We start from the raw sequence: 6909 nt of genomic DNA, 5'->3' as shown, positions 1-6909 counted from the left end.
ATGGTTCAGGACTACGTAGTTTGATCGAATAGAAATTGCAACGCAAAACAACAGGGGACGAAGACCAAACACGGGGGGACTAATTTTTAATGATGACGGGCATGGCGGGTGCTCTTCGCTATATGGTTTCCATGCCCCTGAATGGTTTCAAAACCATACAAGTATAAATGTTACTGAACGAAGGAGAAAATGCGAAAAATATTAGCGTTTTACAACCTTTAAAGCTGCACTCTCACACATTGACCGAAGGCCAAAATTATTTTTCATGAAATGAGTAATTTGTTGAGATTCTTTGGATATAAATCTTTCTTATGTATAGAGTGACGAAAAGGTTTCGTTCCGGATGGTTCAGGACTACGTAGTTTGATCGAATTTAAATTGCAACGCAAATCAACAGGGGACGAAGACCAAACACGGGTGGACTAATAATTAATGACGACGGGCATAGCGGATGCTCTTCGCGATATGGTTTCCATGCCCCTGAATGGTTTCAAAACCATACAAGTATAAATGTTACTGAACGAAGGAGAAAATGCGAAAAATATTAGCGTTTTACAACCTTTAAAGCTGCACTCTCACACATTGACGATTGTAAAAATTATTTTTCTTGAAATAAGCCATTTAATGAGATCCTATCTACATAAACCGTTCTTGTCTAACATGACCGTCTCATAGAGTGACAAAGATGTGTCGTTCCGGATGGCGCAGGACACCGTAGTTGGATAGCATTCAAATTGCAACTTCAAACAACGGGGACGACGCCAAAGCGCAGGGAACAAATATTCAATGATCACGGATATGGCCGGTGCTCTCCGCGTTGTGGCTTGAATTATCTAATGACATTTAAACAATGTTTATAAATGCACAAGAAATTGCGGAAAATAGTAGCGATTTACAACCTTAAAAGCTGCACTCTCACACATTGACCGAAGGCCTAAATTATTTTTCATAAAATGAGTAATTTGTTGAGATTCTTTGGATATAAATCTTTCTTATGTATAGAGTGACGAAAATGTTTCGTTCCTGATGGTTCAGGACTACGTAGTTTGATCGAATACAAATTGCAACGCAAAACAACAGGGGACGAAGACCAAACACGGGGGGACTAATTTTTAATGATGACGGGCATGGCGGGTGCTCTTCGCTATATGGTTTCCATGCCCCTGAATGGTTTCAAAACCATACAAGTATAAATGTTACTGAACGAAGGAGAAAATGCGAAAAATATATGAGTTTCACAACCTTTAAAGCTGCACTCTCACACATTGACGATTGCAAAAATTATTTTTCTTGAAATAAGCCATTTGTGGAGATCCTTTCTACATAAACCGTTCTTGTCTAACATGACCGTCTTATAGAGTGACGAAGAAGTGTCGTTCCGCGTGGCGCAGAACAACGTAGTTGGCTAGAATTCAAATTGTAACGCAAATCAACGGGGGGGGGGGGACATATATTCAGTGATGACGGATATATCGGGTGCGCTCCGCGATATGGCTTGAATTATCAACTAAATGGACAAAAAATGCGAAAAATATTTGCGTTTTACAACCTTTAAAGCTGCACTCTCACACATTAACCGAAAGCCAAAATTATTTTTCATGAAATTAGTAATTGTTGAGATACTTTGGATATAATTCTTTCTTATAAGTAAAGTTTGATCGATATTCAGTGATGACGGATATATCGGGTGCGCTCCGCGATATGGCTTGAATTATCAACTAAATGGACAAGGAAATGCGAAAAATATTTGCGTTTTACAACCTTTAAAGCTGCACTCTCACACATTAACCGAAAGCCAAAATTATTTTTCATGAAATGAGTAATTTGTTGAGATACTTTGGATATAATTCTTTCTTATGTATCGAGTAACGAAAATGTTTCGTTCCGGTAGTTTGATCGAATTTAAATTGCAACGCAAATCAACAGGAGACGAAGACCAAACACGGGGGGACTAATATTTAATGATGACGGGCATGGCGGGTGCTCTCTGCGATATGGTTTCCATGCCCATGAATGGTTTCGGACAAAGCCATACAAGTATAAATGTTACTGAACGAAGCAGAAAATGCGAAAAATATTAGAGTTTCACAACTTTTAAAGCTGCACTCTCACACATTGACGATTGCAAAAATTATTTTTCTTGAAATGAGCCATTTGTGGAGATCCTTTCTACAAAAACCGTTCTTGTCTTACATGACCGTCTCATAGAGTGACAAAGATGTGTCGTTCCGGATGGCGCAGGACACCGTAGTTGAATAGAGTTCAAATTGCAACTTAAAACAACGGGGACGACGCCAAAATGCTGGGAACAAATATTCAATGATCACGGATATATCGGGTGCTCTCCGCGATGTGGCTTGAATTATCTCAAGAAACATAAACAATGTTACTAAATGGACGAGAAAATGCGAAAAATGTAAGCGTTTTACAACCTTTAAAGCTGCACTCACACACATTGACCGAAGGCCAAAATTATTTTTCATCAAATGGGCAATTTGTTGAGATAATTTGCATTAAAATCTTTCTTATGAACCAGGACTACGTAGTTTGACGGGACGAAGATCAAACACGGGGGGACTGATATTCAATGCTGGCGGGCATGGCGGGTGCTCTCCGCGATATGCTTTCCATGCCCCTGAATGGCTTCGAACAAAGCCATAAAAAGTATAAATGTTACTAAACGAAGGAGAAAATGCGCAAAATATTAGCGTTTTACAACCTTTAAAGCTGCACTCTCACACATTGACCGAAGGCCAAAATTATTTTTCATCAAAGGGCAATTTGTTGAGATTCTTTGGATATAAATCTTTCTTATATATAGAGTGACGAAAAGGTTTCGTTCTGGATGGTTCAGGACTACGTAGTTTGATCGAATTTAAATTGCAACGCAAATCAACAGGGGACGAAGACCAAACACGGGGGGACTGATATTCAATGATGACGGGCATGGCGGGTGCTCTTCCCGATATGGTTTCCATGCCCATGAATGGCTTCGAACAAAGCCATAAAAGTATAAATGTTACTGAACGAAGGAGAAAATGCGAAAAATATTAGCGTTTTACAACCTTTAAAGCTGCACTATCACACATTGACGATTGTAAAAATTATTTTTCTTGAAATAAGCCATTTAATGAGATCCTATCTACATAAACCGTTCTTGTCTAACATGACCGTCTCATAGAGTGACAAAGATGTGTCGTTCCGGATGGCGCAGGACACCGTAGTTGGATAGCATTCAAATTGCAACTTCAAACAACGGGGACGACGCCAAAGCGCAGGGAACAAATATTCAATGATCACGGATATGGCCGGTGCTCTCCGCGTTGTGGCTTGAATTATCTAATGACATTTAAACAATGTTTATAAATGCACAAGAAATTGCGGAAAATAGTAGCGATTTACAACCTTAAAAGCTGCACTCTCACACATTGACCGAAGGCCAAAATTATTTTTCATAAAATGAGTAATTTGTTGAGATACTTTGGATATAAATCTTTCTTATGTATAGAGTGACGAAAATGTTTCGTTCCTGATGGTTCAGGACTACGTAGTTTGATCGAATAGAAATTGCAACGCAAAACAACAGGGGACGAAGACCAAACACGGGGGGACTAATTTTTAATGATGACGGGCATGGCGGGTGCTCTTCGCTATATGGTTTCCATGCCCCTGAATGGTTTCAAAACCATACAAGTATAAATGTTACTGAACGAAGGAGAAAATGCGAAAAATATTAGCGTTTTACAACCTTTAAAGCTGCACTCTCACACATTGACCGAAGGCCAAAATTATTTTTCATGAAATGAGTAATTTGTTGAGATTTTTTGGATATAAATCTTTCTTATGTATAGAGTGACGAAAAGGTTTCGTTCCGGATGGTTCAGGACTACGTAGTTTGATCGAATTTAAATTGCAACGCAAATCAACAGGGGACGAAGACCAAACACGGGTGGACTAATAATTAATGACGACGGGCATAGCGGATGCTCTTCGCGATATGGTTTCCATGCTCCTGAATGGTTTCAAAACCATACAAGTATAAATGTTACTGAACGAAGGAGAAAATGCGAAAAATATTAGCGTTTTACAACCTTTAATGCTGCACTCTCACACATTGACGATTGTAAAAATTATTTTTCTTGAAATAAGCCATTTAATGAGATCCTATCTACATAAACCGTTCTTGTCTAACATGACCGTCTCATAGAGTGACAAAGATGTGTCTTTCCGGATGGCGCAGGACACCGTAGTTGGATAGCATTCAAATTGCAACTTCAAACAACGGGGACGACGCCAAAGCGCAGGGAACAAATATTCAATGATCACGGATATGGCCGGTGCTCTCCGCGTTGTGGCTTGAATTATCTAATGACATTTAAACAATGTTTATAAATGCACAAGAAATTGCGGAAAATAGTAGCGATTTACAACCTTAAAAGCTGCACTCTCACACATTGACCGAAGGCCAAAATTATTTTTCATAAAATGAGTAATTTGTTGAGATACTTTGGATATAAATCTTTCTTATGTATAGAGTGACGAAAATGTTTCGTTCCTGATGGTTCAGGACTACGTAGTTTGATCGAATAGAAATTGCAACGCAAAACAACAGGGGACGAAGACCAAACACGGGGGGACTAATTTTTAATGATGACGGGCATGGCGGGTGCTCTTCGCTATATGGTTTCCATGCCCCTGAATGGTTTCAAAACCATACAAGTATAAATGTTACTGAACGAAGGAGAAAATGCGAAAAATATTAGCGTTTTACAACCTTTAAAGCTGCACTCTCACACATTGACCGAAGGCCAAAATTATTTTTCATGAAATGAGTAATTTGTTGAGATTCTTTGGATATAAATCTTTCTTATGTATAGAGTGACGAAAAGTTTTCGTTCCGGATGGTTCAGGACTACGTAGTTTGATCGAATTTAAATTGCAACGCAAATCAACAGGGGACGAAGACCAAACACGGGTGGACTAATAATTAATGACGACGGGCATAGCGGATGCTCTTCGCGATATGGTTTCCATGCCCCTGAATGGTTTCAAAACCATACAAGTATAAATGTTACTGAACGAAAGAGAAAATGCGAAAAATATATGAGTTTCACAACCTTTAAAGCTGCACTCTCACACATTGACGATTGCAAAAATTATTTTTCTTGAAATAAGCCATTTGTGGAGATCCTTTCTACATAAACCGTTCTTGTCTAACATGACCGTCTCATAGAGTGACGAAGAAGTGTCGTTCCGCGTGGCGCAGAACAACGTAGTTGGCTAGAATTCAAATTGTAACGCAAATCAACGGGCACGACGCCCAAACGCGGGGGACAGATATTCAGTGATGACGGATATATCGGGTGCGCTCCGCGATATGGCTTGAATTATCAACTAAATGGACAAGAAAATGCGAAAAATATTTGCGTTTTACAACCTTTAAAGCTGCACTCTCACACATTAACCGAAAGCCAAAATTATTTTTCATGAAATGAGTAATTTGTTGAGATACTTTGGATATAATTCTTTCTTATGTATAGAGTGACGAAAATGTTTCGTTCCGGTAGTTTGATCGAATTTAAATTGCAACGCAAATCAACAGGAGACGAAGACCAAACACGGGGGGACTAATATTTAATGATGACCGTTCTTGTCTAACATGACCGTCTCATAGAGTGACGAAGAAGTGTCGTTCCGCGTGGCGCAGAACAACGTAGTTGGCTAGAATTCAAATTGCAACTCAAAACAACGGTGACGACGCCAAAACGCAGTGAAAACTTTTCAATGATCACGGATATGGCGGGTGCTCTCCGCGTTGTTGCTTAAATTATCATCTAAATGGACAACAAAATGCGAAAAATATTAGCGTTTTACAACCTTTAAAGCTGCACTCTCACACATTGACGATTGCAAAAATTATTTTTCTTGAAATGAGCCATTTGTGGAGATCCTATCTACATAAACCGTTCTTTTCTAACATGACCGTCTCATAGACTGACAAAGATGTTTCGTTCCGGATGGCGCAGGACACCGTAGTTGGATAGCATTCAAATTGCAACTTCAAACAACGGGGACGACGCCAAAGCGCAGGGAACAAATATTCAATGATCACGGATATGGCCGGTGCTCTCCGCGTTGTGGCTTGAATTATCTAATGACATTTAAACAATGTTTATAAATGCACAAGAAATTGCGGAAAATAGTAGCGATTTACAACCTTAAAAGCTGCACTCTCACACATTGACCGAAGGCCAAAATTATTTTTCATAAAATGAGTAATTTGTTGAGATACTTTGGATATAAATCTTTCTTATGTATAGAGTGACGAAAATGTTACGTTCCTGATGGTTCAGGACTACGTAGTTTGATCGAATAGAAATTGCAACGCAAAACAACAGGGGACGAAGACCAAACACGGGGGGACTAATTTTTAATGATGACGGGCATGGCGGGTGCTCTTCGCTATATGGTTTCCATGCCCCTGAATGGTTTCAAAACCATACAAGTATAAATGTTACTGAACGAAGGAGAAAATGCGAAAAATATTAGCGTTTTACAACCTTTAAAGCTGCACTCTCACACATTGACCGAAGGCCAAAATTATTTTTCATGAAATGAGTAATTTGTTGAGATTCTTTGGATATAAATCTTTCTTATGTATAGAGTGACGAAAAGGTTTCGTTCCGGATGGTTCAGGACTACGTAGTTTGATCGAATTTAAATTGCAACGCAAATCAACAGGGGACGAACACCAAACACGGGTGGACTAATAATTAATGACGACGGGCATAGCGGATGCTCTTCGCGATATGGTTTCCATGCCCCTGAATGGTTTCAAAACCATACAAGTATAAATGTTACTGAACGAAGGAGAAAATGCGAAAAATATTACCGTTTTACAACCTTTAA

Source organism: Mya arenaria, chromosome 6 (assembly GCF_026914265.1).
Source record: "Mya arenaria isolate MELC-2E11 chromosome 6, ASM2691426v1".
In the NCBI taxonomy this organism is placed as follows: Eukaryota; Metazoa; Mollusca; class Bivalvia; order Myida; family Myidae; genus Mya; species Mya arenaria.
The sequence above is the reverse complement of the archived record's forward strand: the minus strand, read 5'-3'. Positions refer to the sequence as shown.